The following is a 16,041-nucleotide window of genomic DNA, read 5'->3' on the forward strand; positions in this document are numbered from 1 at the left end:
CAAATGAAAATAGATCAGAGTGATCAATTGTTGCATGCTTACTATGTGTTGGATGCTTTAATGCATATACTCTATATTCACACACCCTACAAGGTAGATCTGATTTATATGCATAGCAACCCTATAGGACAGAGTAGAACTGCCTCATAGGGCTTCCAAGGCTGTGATCTTTACGGAAGTAGACTGCCACATCTTTATCCCACAGAGAGGCTGGTGGGTTCGAACTGCCGACCTTCCAGTTAGCGGCTGAGCCCTTAACCAGTGCACCACTAGGGCCAGAATCGATTCGACGGCAACAGGTGTGAGGTAGATGGTATTGTTCTGCCTATTGTACAGGTGAGAACACTGAGGCATGGAGAGGTTAAGTAACTTCCTCAAGATCCCACAACCAGTCAGTGAAGAAAAATCCAAATCCGCTGCCATCAAGTCCATTCAAACTCATAGTGACCCTGTAGGACAGAGTAGAACTGCCCCATGGGGTTTCTTAGGAGTGGCTGTTGGATTCCAACTGCTGCCTTTTCCATTTGCAGCCCAGCCCTTAACCACTGCGCCACCAGGGAGTATGGCTTGAGCCATGCTTAGCCATCACTGTAATGCTTTCCCGTGTCACGTGGCCTGGCCCTGGCCTAGGCTTCTGATTACAGGATTTGAAAAACTTTCCAGTGTCTTTCACAGAAGGTCTGCAGAGGTGCTGGGGGGATCTCCCCTTCTAGCCAGTGCAGAACTAAGGAGATAAGGGCTGGGGCAATTCTTATGGACCTTATGGCTGTTTCTAATTCCATTTAATAGAAGACGAAAACACCTTTTCCAACTTGTCGTTATGTTTTGGATGCCCTAACCCCCCCAGTGGCTCTGCAGGAGAAAGACCTGGTGATCTGCTCCCATAAAGATTACAGCCTAGAAAACCCTATGGGGCCATTCCAGTCTGTCACATTGGGTCCCTATGAGTCAAAATCAACTTGACGGCCCCTAACGACAGCAGCAATACCGAATTCTTTCATTTGCTATTTCTGCTTTTCCACAGGAGATCCATTTTAACATGCTTTATGTTTTAAGAACAGTTTTAGGTTTACAGAAAAATTGAGCAGAAAATACAGAGTTCGCATATACTCTCTCTCCCGCCTGTTCGCTGTTTCTGCTATTACTGTATTAAAATCTTGCATTCCTCTGGTACATTCATTATAATTGATGAACCAATATTGATACATTATTATTAAGTAAAGTCCACAGTTTACACTCGGGTTCACTGTCTGCATTGTACAGTCCTGTGGGTTTGAACAAATGCATATGTCATGTGTCCACCATTACTGTAGCATATGGAATGGTTTCTAGCCTCTAAAACTGCTCTGTGCTCCAACTATTTATCGCTCCCCTTCTACTCCTGAACCCCTGGAAAACAACCCTTTCACCATCTCTATCGTGTTGACTTTGCAGAATGTCACATGCTTGGAACCATACAGTATATGGCTTCTGTCCCTTAGTAGCATGCATTTAAGCTTCCATGTCTTCTTGTGGCTTGTAGGGAATCCATTTGATATCACAGCAAATAAACAAATGATCTCCCCAATGATTAAATACTAATTTTGGACTGAGAATATAAAATCTCAAAACTTCTCTTTTTTCTGAAACAATCCAAAAACAGCACAGAATAGGTTAAACCAAAACCAAATCCGTGGCCATTGACTCAATTCCAACTCATAGCAACCCTATATCACAGAGTAGAACTGCCCCACAGGGTTTCCAAGGAGCGGCTGGTGGATTCGAACTGCTGACCTTTCAGTTAGCAGCCATTTTTTTTGGTTAGCAGCCGAGCTCTTAACCACTGTGCCACCAGGGCTCCCAGAATAGGTTACTCAAACAAACATTAAAGGTTCAAATACCAGGAACATGGGATTCATCGTTGTTCTAAATGAGTCTCCAGGATGCAATTAATTTCTCGTATCCCTTTTTAAAAAACATCTGGCTACTCCCTTTCACAGAGCACCTACTCTGTAACTCTCTTTGTAGACAACTATTGTGTCTAAAAGAAACAGCTGAGAATTTTATAATAAATAATAAAACATTCTGTATCTCTAGTACATTACCTTTCTTCTGGTACTTCCACCCAGCTTCTCTCACGCCTGGTCCCTTCAGAGCTCCCTGTGAAAGAACGAGTTACAGAAGTGCAGGGACAATTCTGATTTACCTTGGAATCAAAGGGAAACCAAATACGGGGACAGAAGAGCTTCTAATCAAAGTGGGAAATTGTGTAAAGATACATTGTATCCGTGTGTGTGTGTGTGTGTTTGTGTGTGTGTGAGTTGACAAGGAGTGGTTATTATGAGGAATTGTTGTTTGTTGTTTAAATAGATCGTCCCATAAAGTAAATTCATTGAGCCAGATTAAATATTCATGAAGGATATAATTTGTAAAACCACATTTTAAATGCTACGCTTGGGAAAGGTTCACCTTTTGTTGGTGTTACGCATGGCACACTTTCTCCCACACGGATGTTCAAGCACGCACACAAGTCTGGTTTTTCCAAAATGGGTAGAATTGCCTGAAAAATTGTCTGACAAGGTAAAAAAGGATTTTTTAAGTTATTTATTAAAATGAACTTTCATTGAGTTAAAAAGAAAAAGTTCACTTAAATGCAATTGCCTCTGCTGGGATGAATGTAAATAATTTTGCTCATTTCATTCTTTATTCATTAAAGTCATTTAATATTAACTAGTTTCACTAATTTCACTATTACCATTGTCAGCATATATACTAGTTATTATAAAAATGATAAAAATTAGTCCTATTATCTCTTTTCTTCCTAATAGACCTTTTGGCAGAGTGAAAAATGCCAACAGACTTTGATGAGGATAGTACCACCTGTTAAGTAAATTACTGCATACAACATAGAAAAGTGCATATGAGCGTATCCACCTGATTACAATAAGCAGAATGGGAATGTATGTGTGCCCCGCGCACACACACACACATACATACACACGCAGCACTTATTCTTGACACACGTCCTTGGGCTATATTCTTCTTTTATGAGTAAAGGAAAAGCTCAAGGAATATGTCAAAGAGGTGCCATTCTATGTTTTTATACTCATTTAAACATCCATCTTTTTAAATTTTGATTTTACAGCCATCAGCAGGCCAAACTCTTAACAAAATATGATGCTTCCTGAGGTCTTGGTATTCAGCAACTTTTTTCCATGCCAAAAAGCTCCTTCGAGGGAGTATGTTGCTTTTTTTTTTTCAGGTGTGCTTGACAAGAGGGATGCTTGAAGTGAATGACCGGCATGTTGGGGTCAGAGTGCGTGCACACACGTGCGTGCATGCGCGTGCACCCATACACGTAGTCAGCCTCAGTGTTCTTGACGCTGGACAATTTCATTTCAGTAACCAGTTGTGATCTCAGTGTTTCCAAGAAGAAAAGAAAAAAATGCTTGATACAAAAGGGAGTTAAAGTAACCTCAGCGAACAAACAAACTGGCAAGTGTATCGAATAATTGCCTAGGTTCAGTATTTTTCTGCTATGAATGAGTAAACTTTCCGTGGATCTCTGAGAGGCACTATCACACACATTGCCATGGGGAAGTTTTATCCCGTGATGAAACAGCAAGGCCTGGTGAGATAAAGATGATAGAAGGGGTGCTATCAGGTGGCAGCTGGGTAATTACAACTCTCTATTTGGGTTCTGCAGTGATGCTGCGTGTGATAAGTGAGAATAATGAGGAAAAAGCAGGAGTGATAATGCAGGAGCTAAATGGTAGAAAATAGCCTATCATAGCCCACAGCCCTCCGAGTGCCTGTGGGGACTTTGAACAATCTTTTTCAGTTTTCATCCACAGGGGGAAAAAAAACCTCTCTCTTTCTTCTTCCTTCACTAAATTTATGTCTAGTGGGACAAAAGGAAAAACTGAAAGGAAATCAAGGGTATGTGAAGAGAATATGACCTTTGCAAATAACTCTGAAGGTCACTATGGAATTATTATAAAATAAAAGTATCCTGTAATCTTGCCCAGACTCACAACAGATGCAAGAATATTTTTAAAATGTGATTCGGCACAATTTTGTTGGGGATCGTGGCTTGGGAAAGGTCAAGTCAAGTATTTCTAATTATAGCCTGTCAAGCAGAGCCTCAGAAGAACACTTGTGCCATTTGTTACCATTGAGTGGAACTTTGATTACAGCAAAAGACAGGCCAAAGACAACCCATTATATGTAAGGGGAAAGACTGCTTCGGGCTGATATTTCAGGTCCACAGTTTTAAAACGAAATAGCTTGTGGAAAAGTTGAAGTGTTTTAACCCAGGTTCCTTTGCCATCTGGTCTTTGCTATTCACATGGGCATGAGTTTCGACTGATTTTGTTTGACTTGGAACCATCCTGAACCTCACACTGATGATGAATGCCATCGAGGGAAAAAAGTGTGTTTGTGTGTGTGCACGTGTGCATGTATGTAGCTGTGTTCGTGTGTGTGCACATGTGTGCATGTATGTAGCTGTGTTCGTGTGTGTGTGCACATGTATGTATGTGTGTTTGTACACATGTATGTCGGTATGTGTGCATGTGATGCTCTGGAGCCTGACTGGGTACATAAAGGTCCAATGTGCGTGATCAGCTGTTCCAGTGATGACTAGCACTAAAAAACTCAGGTACACAGGACTCTTGTACGTTCAATGGCCCTTTAAAGAACAGTCTTAGGTACGGGGTTTGTTTAAAATGCTCTCTTTCTACTTCAGTTCTGTGAAAATAAGCTCCCTCACGCTCCCCACCACCAGATGAGGTGTCACAGTGACCTGGTGGGGAATTCATGGCTGGAGAATTCTTCCAGGGAAAGCGGAGTCAGCTGCTGTAGGTTTTGGAGGCTATTTCCACCATAGGGTCCCCACCCACCAGAATGAGCAGTCCTGAGATGTCAGCTGAGATATTTCCTGTTCTAAAGGTGCTTTGACATTTAGGGCGTTCAGGGTAAAATAATGGAGTTGTTTATCTAAATCATTTTTTAAACTGAGATGTAAGTCACGTACCATAAAATTCACCATTTTAGAGTACAGAACTCGGTAATTTTTAGTTCGTTCACATTGTTATGCAACCATCACCACTACCTAATTCCAGAATATTTTCATCTCCCCAGAAAGAAACTCCATAGCCAATAGGAGTCACTCCCCATCCCCACCCACCAGCCTCCCAGCCCCTGAAAGCCATCAATCTACTTTATGTCTCTATGAATTTATCTATTCCGTACATTTCATAGGAAGGCAACCATACAATATGTGACTTTCTGTGTCTGGCTTCTTTGACTTCACATAATGTTTTCAAGGTTCATTCATGTTGTAACATGTGTCAATACTTCATTCCTTTTTTATGGCTGAGTAATATTTCACTGTATGTGTGTATCACATTTTATTTACCCATTCATCAGTTACGGCAATTTGGATTGCTTACATTTTTTGGCTTTTATGACTAATGCTTCTATGAGTGTTTGTGTAAATACATGTTTTCATTTCTCTTGGGTATATACCTAGGAATGGAATTGCTGGGACATATGTTTACGTTTTTGAGGCACTGCCAAATTGTTTTCCACAGCAGCTGCGTCATGTAACATTTCCACCGGCAATGTATGAGAGTTCCAATTTCTCCGCATGCCCAATACTTGTTACTATCTTTTTTTTTTTTTAATAGCTATCTTAGTTGGTGTGAAGTGGTACCTCATTGTGGTTTCGATTTGCATTTCCCTGATGGCTAATGATGTCAAGCATCCTTTCATGTGCTTTTTGACCATTTGTGTATCTTCCTTGGAGAAATATTTATTCAGATCCTTTCCCCGTTTTTAAATCAAATTTTTTGCCTTTTTATCGTTGAGTTTTTCTATAAGTTTCTTTATATATTCCAGATACTAGACTTTCATCTGCTATATGATTTGCAAATATTTTTTCCCATTCTGTGGGTTGTCTTTTCACTTTCTTGATAGTGTCCTTTGATGCACAGTTTTTTTTTAATTTTAATGAAGTCCAATGTATCTATTTCTTTTTTGCTTGCTTGCATTTTAGGGGTCCTATCTAAGAACCTGTTGCCTGATCCAAGGTCATGAAGACTTACATCTGTATTTTCTTATAAGATTTTTATAGTTTTTCTATTTCATTTTTAAAAGAATGCAATTTAAAATTATTTTGAACTGGTCCCCAAATCGTAATACCTAAAACTTGGATTCCATATTGAAATCCACATAGAAATTCCCATAGCTAAAAGGATACATGCAGTAAGTCACTCTGCCATAATGGCAGCTATGAACTGGCCACCTGCAGTAGAGAGGGGACTAAGACACCACCCCTGCCTTGAAGTAGCTCATGCTGTTGTGAGAGAGACAGCCTTCCAAAGAAATCACCACAATATATAGGTAACATACGCATTCTCTTCTCTAATCCTCACCACTCTATTGAGATATGAATTAGAGATGTGGACCCAGCCTCAGACATTAAGCCGTTTGTCCATGTGCTTGATAGAATTTGATTGAGATCTACTTATGTGTCAGATTATAGCAGCCACTGTTCTCTATCTCCTCCACATCACCCTGATCCAAGACACCAGCATCTCTTTTCACTGTATTAGCTTTTAACCTTTTCCCACTCTTGCCCACTAACATCCATTTTCCTCTCATTAGCCAGAGTGATCAGCCAAAAACATATATCAGCTCACCTTTCTCCCCGCTTAAAACTCTGTAATGACTTCCCATGGGAACTAGTACAAAATCTATACCCTTACTCTGGATTACAAGCCCTTACATGACCTGCCTCGGCCTGATCCTCTGACCTCACCCTGTACCACTCACCCTGTGCTCTCTACTCAAACACACTAACCAGTTGACGTCAAGTCAACACAACTCATGGGACCCCATGTGTGTCAGAGTAGAACTGTGCTCCATAGGGTCTTCAATGGCTGACTGTCAGAAGTAGGTCACTAGGCCTTTCTTCCTGGGTGCTTCTAGCTGGACTCAAACCTCCAACCTTTCAGTTAGCAGCCAAGAGCATTAACCGTTTGCACCACCCAGGGGCTCTGTTCTGGTGCATAGTAGGTGATAGTTTTGTTGAGTTAATTAATCATAAAGTGCACAATGCTTAGAAGAAGGGAACAATTAATTCCTGGTGTGGCAGAGAAGAAGGGAGGAAAAGGAAGGAAACAAGGTGTTAAAAAAGTCATCAGAGAGAAGACAATTTGAGCATCTGAAATTGATGGGTGAAGTTGAGAGGTCCTAGGGAGAGAAGGGATGAGGGCATTACAGATGAAGAAATAGCAAGTGTGATGTCATAAGACCGTGAAACACTACCTTACTGTTAACAACATTTTACACTTGTTTTGCTTTCACAGTTTACAAAACACTTTCCTATACATGATTTCATTTCATCTTCATTCCTGTTTTGCAGATGAGAAAATTAGGCTTGCAAGGCTGACTCCCAAGTTTACACAGCAAGCACCCAAGAATACAAATTCTGTGGTTGGCTCTTTAAAAAAATAAATTTTCTTTCACAAACTAAATGATTACTAAAAAGAAACAATATTTACTGCTATAGCTAGAGGAACATTGACTGCTGAAACAAATAAGTATCAAAATTTCAGTGTCTTAACACAACAGAAGTTTATTTCTCATTCACATTGCAGGCCAAGGGAAGTGTTCCTGGTGTCTTTCCTCCATGCAGTGACTCAGGGATCCAGTCGTATTCCATCCTGTGGCTCCTCCATACCCTAGGACCTTGTCATTGGCATCCAACCAGCTAAAGGGGCATGGGCATGGATGAAAGGTACAACATTTTAAAGTTCTTGACTCAAAAAACATATGACTTCCACTCACATGTCATTAGTATGGAATAGTCACAAGGCTCCATCTAGCTGCAAGTAGAGCTGGGAAATGTAGTCCCCAGCTGGGGAACCATTTCTCAGTGTCAACTCTATCCTATGTGTTATGGATTAAATTGTGTCCCCAAAAAATTTCTCTTGAAATTCTAATCCCTATAACTCTAAATGGGCCCTGGTGGCTCAGTGGTTAAGAGGTTGGCTGCTAACCAAAAGATCAGCGGTTTGAATCCACCAGCCGCTCCTTGGAAACCCTGTTTGGCAGTTCTACTCTGTCTTATACAGTCACTGTGAGTTGGTGACAGCAACAGGTTTGGTTCTGGTATACCTCTAAATATGACACTATTTGGGAATAGGAGTTTTCTTTGTTACGTTAGTGAGATCATACCAGTGTAGAATGAGTACTCAACCTAATCTCTTCTGAGTTATAAGAAGAGTAGAATAGACAGAGACACACATGGGAGGAGAAGCCATATGAAGACAGACACACACAGGAGATGCATCTACAAGCCCAGGAACGCCAAGGATTGCCAGCTACTAGAAGCTGAAGAAGACAAAGAAGGACCTCCCCATAGAGCCACATCCTGAATTCAGACTTCTAGCCTCCTGAACTGTGAGAGACTAAACTTCCATTCTTTAAAGCCACCCTCTTATGGTGTGGTGTTTTTTATGATGGCAACATTAGTAACTAAGACATTACAGAAAGGGGAGCATGAATTTTGCTACATTTCTTTCTTTCAGATATCATATTTTAAGGTTCAATTACCCCAAATTATGAGTATATGGACCTAAACATTGTTGAGGGCTGGGAGGGAAGGGTGATGCTCACGATAACGGGGAGGGTAGAAGCAATGTCTTACCACTCATAAAAATTCTAGCTGGTGACTGGGCGTTATAGAAAATTTCTGGGCCTTCATTAAGAAGGCACACTATTCTTCTTAGCTGTACAATAAACATACCATATACAACTGTTTATTAATACTCTACGTCTCTATCTCCTATAGTTAGTTTTGCAATTTTTATTAAATAAACCTAACTAAGCTATTATTAACCAGTTGTTAGCCTGAACAGGCTGCAACCATACAAACATTCAAACCAACTTTGCATATCAATACAGTTTCAGCTTTCTTGTTTATTAAATGGACAGTACTCTACCTCACTCAATTGTTAGCAGTTAATAAAAAGAATTGTAAATCTCTTTACACATGTCCTGAGACTAGGACAGGAATTAGCAATCACTATATTGATTTTCCATCTTTGCTTTCCTAAAGATTTTATCATCCTCAAAATCCCTTAGATATTTTAAGAAAATGAATCCTTCCTCCAAAACTCAAATGACAATCCCTCCCTTGGTTTCATTACCTTTTTCAAAACTTGTGTTTTTCTTCCTTGGAATATTCCAGTATATTCTCCCGGGGAAATAACCTTCACACATGTCACAGTCATTCACCACTCCTTCACTGGGTCTTTGCCAAAGTTCTCTCCTCTAAATACATTTTGGACAGGAACAAGTTTTTCCCAGAAGCCTACATTCTGCCCTACATTCTAGACACTCATGTGCAACCCTATTTGACTTGAGGGGAAAGTACAGACTTCAGAGAATAAATAATTAAGCCTTGGCTCTTTTATAAAAAAATTTTATTATGCTTTATTAATCAACTAAAAGCTAAACTATATTTGACTGAAAAAGAGAACTGTTTACCTTCTTAAGGTTTTAAATTCTTGGCCAATTAACAATGAAATTCTTGGATCTCCTTGTGAGAAATAACAGTTGATGATGATAATAATCGTAGGTAACATTTACATTCATCTTATTATGTACCAAGTGTTGTTGTAAGTACTTTACATATGTTAAATCATTCAGTTTGCATGACAAACTTGTGAGGTTTTTTTTATTTTTATCTGCGTTTTCCAGATGAGGAACCCATGACATAGAAAATTAACTAGTTCGCCCAATGCCACATGACTGAGAAGAGTCAGAGCCAGGGTGTGCCTCAGGCCGTGGGTGCGCTTAACCTCTGTAGAACCTTCACTTGTGTTTTGAAAGGACTATACTGTTATAAGAAGCCCTGGTGGCACAGGGATTAAAAGCTCAGCTGATAACCAAAACGTTGGCAGTTTGAATCCACCAGCTGCTCCTTGGAAACCCTGTGGGGCAGTTCTACTCTGTCCTATAGGGTGGCTATAAGTCAGAATTGACTCGTAGGCAACAGGTTTTTTTTTTTTTTTTTGCTGTTGTTTATATATATATCTATATATCTGCTGTTATAAAATGTTAGATATGAAAGAAGGCCATCAAGATCACTTTACATGTAAGACAATTTTCCTTATCCCAAATTATATGGATAAACCAACCCATTGCGGTTGAGTCGATTTCGACTCATAGGGACCCTATAGGACAGACCAGAACTGCACCATAGGGTTTCCAAAGAGTGTCTGGTGGATTTGAACTGCCGACTTTTTTCGGTTAGCAACCGACCTCTTAACCACTGTGCCACCAGGGCTCCAATCATATGGATGGTCAATGACAAAGCTGAAACTTGAAAACTACATCTCTCATTGGTCTGTTCAGAACCTGCACTATATTACCACATGGCATAAGCATCTAAAATACAGAAACTGTCACACAAAATGGATTTTTTTAAACATGCACAGTGCTTAATTTTTATATTGACCATAAAGAAACTTAATTTGGAAATTATTTTCTTTTTATTTCTTTAAATCAAGGTTGTTGGCACATCTCTTAGTTGTCAAATTTTCAAAACAGTAGGGCAATATCTGCTCAAACTTAAACACTAGTCTTTTTAGTTAAAAAAATAAATCAGCTGGTCTTTGGTCTTGATAGAGTTACCTACAGTTGTCATCCCATCCTCCCTTCTTCCATCTTTACTGAAGTAGGTGGAGGAAGTAAAGCAGAAGACAATTGGGCACTGTCACCTCATCTCAAAAACAGAATTTATCATCTTCCTTGAGAAAACCTGCACCTTCTCATGTATTCCCTATTTCAGTGACTGGCACCATCATCCACTGGGATATGCAAGCTAGATCTGGTAATCACCTTAGATTCTCTCTTTCCTGTGTCTTCCATACCCAGTTAATCACCAGACTGTATGGATTCTACTCCTCAAAGTTCTCTATATACACCTCCCAACCTTTCTCCATTCTATCCTCTTAAAGTCATCTTGGAAGAAGTAGAGCCAGAATGCTCATTAGAAGCTAGGATGGCAAGACTAGTCTTATACACTTTGGAATGTTATTAGGAGGGACCAGTCCCTGGAAAAGGACATCATGGTTGGTAGGGTAGAGGGTCAGCGAAAAAGAGGAAGACCCTTACCTAGATGGATTGACACAGAGGCTGTAACAATGGACTTAAGCATAACAACGAGTGTGAGGATGGCACAGGACCAGGCAGTGTTTCGTTCTGTTGTACATGGGGTCGCTAAGAGTTGGAAGTGACTTGACAGCACCTAACAACAACAACAACAAAGTCATCTTCCATTCTACAGTTGAAATGGTATTTCTAAATAAAATAGTGTTCCCTAATTCTCCACTTAAAATGGTTTAACGATTTTTATTAACTTTTTGTTAAAAATCCAAGGTCTTTGGCATGGCATACAAGGTTTTTTTTTGTTTGTTTGTTTTGTTTTTTTTGTTCTGGGTGGTATCACTTGGCCAGGCTCATTTCCTACCATTTTCCCTCAAGTCTTGTTATTCTCCAGTCATTCCAAATTTCTTAAAACTTACTTTAAAATTTATCGTCCCTCTTTCCCTACTTAATTCTTGCTCCTCTTTCATTACTTGGTCCACCTATTTTGGAACTTCTTTATCTCCCTTTTCCCTTCTCACCATCTCCTGAAACTAGGCATTCTACTCCATACAAGTCCAGAGGCCTCTCCTCTAAGCTCCATCACAAAACTTATTGTAAGGTATTTCAACCGTTGACTTACTTGTTTTCCCTCCAACTAGGTTGGGAATTTGTTGAGGATACTTAATGTACTTAAATTATTTGGCATTCTCTAGACTGACTGATAGACACTCTAGAAAAACAGAGACATGGGAAAAATGGATATTTTCCAACAACAGCAACAAAAACTCAGTAAATTGAAATTTCTATATTTAGAGAACCTAGACTCAAAACTTAGAAACTGTGAACAGAGTGGATTAATCCCAAATTATCCTCCTTATAAGATGGTTAATTACCACAGAGAGAAAACGTTCTGCCTCAGCATAGTGATAGCAGAGGCATAAATAAAGAAGAAAGCTTTTCCCTTTTTTTAAGGTGTTATCTTGCATCTTGTTCAAAAGCTGATATGATTTACCCCCCAACTCTGCTAGAGCTATTTTCTCTGAGCTCCAATAATTCAATTGGCTTAAATCCTTAACAGTTTAAATGAAGCTACAGATCAACCAGGGATGATAAAGGAGCTAAGAATCCTGTTTTCAAGAAACTTCAAGATCATCAGCATGACCATTACTCCTGAGAGGCTCCAATAAAACTATAATCATAGCCAGCAATCATAATAATAACAACAAACATGATTAATAATAGTAATACTCTGTACTTATCTGATGCCTTTCATCCATGGATCTGAAAGCTCTTTTAAGAATCATTAATTATGACCAATAGTCTTGGTGAGCTGAATATTCACAGGATGCAGAAAATGGACTGGACCACTGTCAATGATGACAATAATCCAAACAGACTCAATGTAGAATAGCACAAAAGGGGTAAGTGACAAGCTCCAGCTCTCCCACCAAATTTTAACTGTAAACTCTGCTATCCAGTACATCAAATAGCTGGTGATTGCCAAACCAAAAAAAAAAAAAAAAAAATCAAACTCATTGCTGTCAAGTTGATTCCAACTCGTAGCGACCCTATAGGACAAAGTAAAACTGCCCAATAGGGTTTCCAAGGAGTGGCTGGTGGATTCCAACTGCCGACCTTTTGGATAGCAGACGAACGCTTAACCACTATGCCAGCAGGGACAGGAGACTCTAAACTGATGGAATTGCAGGCAGTTTTACGGAATTCAAGAATTGTGTTCGGTGTGATTGCTGAAGCAATCCCGTTTAGGAGACTTTCTCATAAAAAGAGTCTGCCAAATAAACAAAATGCTTTGCCCTAACTAGCCCAAATTCAATCCATATGTACTCTCAATTTTCAGTACACCAAAAATTTGACCCTGAAAACCATTTTTGGTGTGATTTTAACTTAAAGGAAAAATTGGATTGGGTATTTTCTCCTAGTTTGCACTTGGGCTGAATGGGCACACCTCTATTTTCAGAATGATCTTTAATGGAAGAGTTGCATGTGGTCTATCAAAAGGATGGATTCAAAACTGTCATGGAAAATGCAGGAGGATGCCTGAGTGATTTATTTCTTATGATGTTGCTCCCAAATCTAAAAAAAAAAAGAAAAGAAAAAAGAAGGGGTAAGGAAGGAAGAAGATTGGTATAATGCAAAAGGAAAGTATTTCTTCATCCCAACAAATACTGTTTGAGCGTCTACCGAAAACAAGGCATTTGGGCATGTCTGCATGCAGGTGTATGTACGTAAACAATTTTAAAAGTTAACCCATTTCCTTTTGAAAATTCAGTTTACCTTTCATTTCCAGACTCATTAACCAGGAAACTAGTCTTGGTAAATATGTATGAATCAAGATTTTACATTTACACAGTTTTACATTTTTTTCTCTCATCACTGTGATTTTTCGAGTATTTTGTTTTCAGTTCTGTCTCCTCCTTTGTTGAATAAACTGCTTCAAACACCAGTAATTCTCACTTCTCTGGGCATCACAGCCACACTTTTGGTCTAGTCCCATAATTCCATTATTTGCAGATATATCACATTCCTTTATAAGCTCTTTTTCTTTTCCACGTACACCTTCAACATTTCTTGACAGTCATCACAGCCATGTGGCTGAAGGGTGCTCTTGTGCAGTGAATGTTCTTCACAACTGAAATTTTTTCACACAGGCTCGATGTTCCATCAACTTAATCATCTCGGCAGCTCAGTCCAGAGCATCTTCTCATTCCGTTGTAACTGAAACGAAGGGTCCAGTGGAAGAGCCCACACATAATCTTATTAATTGGAGCAAGTTCACTTCTTTTATTCCATTTTTCCCCAAGAAAGACCATTCAAAACCTTCTCAGGAAAAGAGCCAATCAGCTTAGCAGGTGAGCAGAACAGACAGTGTGAAGAGTCTACAGAACTAGGTGGAGGTGCTAGCTCTATCTCTTGCTGGCTTTGGGGCTTTGCATAAGTCACAAAACCCCCTTAGGCCTCAGTAGCTTCCTATCCAAATTCGTGTAGTAATATCCATGTCATATACTGCAGTGAGGATCAGATGAATTCATAGAACCGAATGTCTTGTATTTACCATATGGTGGGTGCTTAGAATTGATGAGCAGTCATCTACCTGAAGAGAGCAGCTTTCCCAGTGGTTAAGAGCTCAGGCTGCTGATCAAAAGGTCAGCAGTTCGAATCTACCAGCCACTCCTTGGAAACCCTATGGGGCGGTTCTACTCTGGCCTATGGGGTTGCTATGGGTTGGAATCAACTCGACAGCAATGAGTTCAGTTTTTTTGTTGTTGATTTTTTTAAATATACCTGAGGAGGCAGACACACAAACCCTTTCAGGTACCCCTCAAAACATATCCTGACTCTGCCGAGGAGTAAAGCATTTCTGGAAAGGGACAGAGGACACACTGCATGCCTGGGGAAATTTACTGATGCTTGTCATTTTTTTAAAAGGGGTATTAGAGAAAACAAGCTGGACTCTGGGTGGATGCTTATTATATTGTTACATTGTAGTTATATGTGACATATGGGGCCTTGCATCTGGGAACCTCAAAGCTTTTAAGGAGCATTAACTCGTTATCGTCTGTGGGTGGGTAGCAAGCCGTCATCAAGCCTACTTTATAGCTGAGGAAATTGAGGCACATCAAGCTTAAGTGATGGGTTCAAGGTTAGTATGGAGCTGGTTTCTACAGGCACCAGCACGGCTACTGGAGGACTGAGAAGAAGGTCTCCTGTCCGTGATTAGCTGTTATCTGTGCTTGTTCCCACCCTGGGGACTCACAGTTACAGGCAGCATGCATCCAGGAACAAGAATAGGATGCCTTTACCTAATAGAACAGTGGTCATCGAGTGGATTTCAACCCACGATGACCCCATGTGTGTCAGCGTAGAAATGTCCTCCATAGGGTTTTCAATGGCTGATTTTTTGGAAGTAGATCACCAGGCCTTTCTTCCGAGGCTCTGTGTGGACTCAAACCTCCAGCTTTTTAGTTAGCAGTCAAGTGTGTTAACTGTTAGCACACTCATGGACTTGGGTGCCTTAGAAGAGAAAATAAAAATAAAGAAACTACAATAAACAAAATGTGTGTATATAAATATATGTATGTATGTATACATACATATATATACATATACAAAGAATATTATTCAGCCATAAACATGAAGGAAGTACTGATACACACTACAATGTGGACGAACCTTGAAAACATTCTGCTAAGTGAAAGAAGCCAGAAATAAAAGGCCCTGTATTTTATGGTTCCACTTATGTGAAATAGTCACAATTGATAAATCCACTGAGACAGAAAGCAGCTTGGTGGTTGCCAAGAACTAGGCGATGGGGAGTGGGGAGTAACTGCTTAAATGGGTACAGGGCTTTTGGGGGTGATGAAAATGTTCTGCAACTGGATAGAGGTGATGGTTGCACCACACTGTGAATGTACTAAAAACCCATTGCCGTCGAGGCGATTCCGACTCACAGCGACCCTGTAGGACAGAGCAGAACTGCCCCACAGGGTTTCCAAGGAGCAGCTGGTGGATTGGAACTGCCGACCTTTCGGTTAGCAGCCTGAGCACGCTGTAGCTCTTAACCACTGGGCCACCAGGACTCCGTGAATGTACTGGATGCCACTAAATTGTTCACTTTAAAATGGCTAATTTTAGGTGAATTTTACCTCAATTAAAAATAATAAGAAAGAGAGAAAGAATGTGAATGTTTGAAAATGAATGTTAGCCACGCCACCCGAGTGCTGAGGACAGACGGACTTAGGAAAGCACATCACCTGACTGAGTAGAGGCCACGCCATCCACTTAGTTGGAATTTTAGGCAAGGAAACCAAAGCCTGGAGTAAATAAATGGCTTTGCTGCATGTGAAAGCTAGGAAAAAGATGACAAATTGGAAGTTTTAC

The sequence above is a fragment of the Trichechus manatus genome, unplaced genomic scaffold, assembly GCF_000243295.1.
Source record: "Trichechus manatus latirostris isolate Lorelei unplaced genomic scaffold, TriManLat1.0 scaffold00013, whole genome shotgun sequence".
Taxonomy (NCBI): Eukaryota; Metazoa; Chordata; class Mammalia; order Sirenia; family Trichechidae; genus Trichechus; species Trichechus manatus.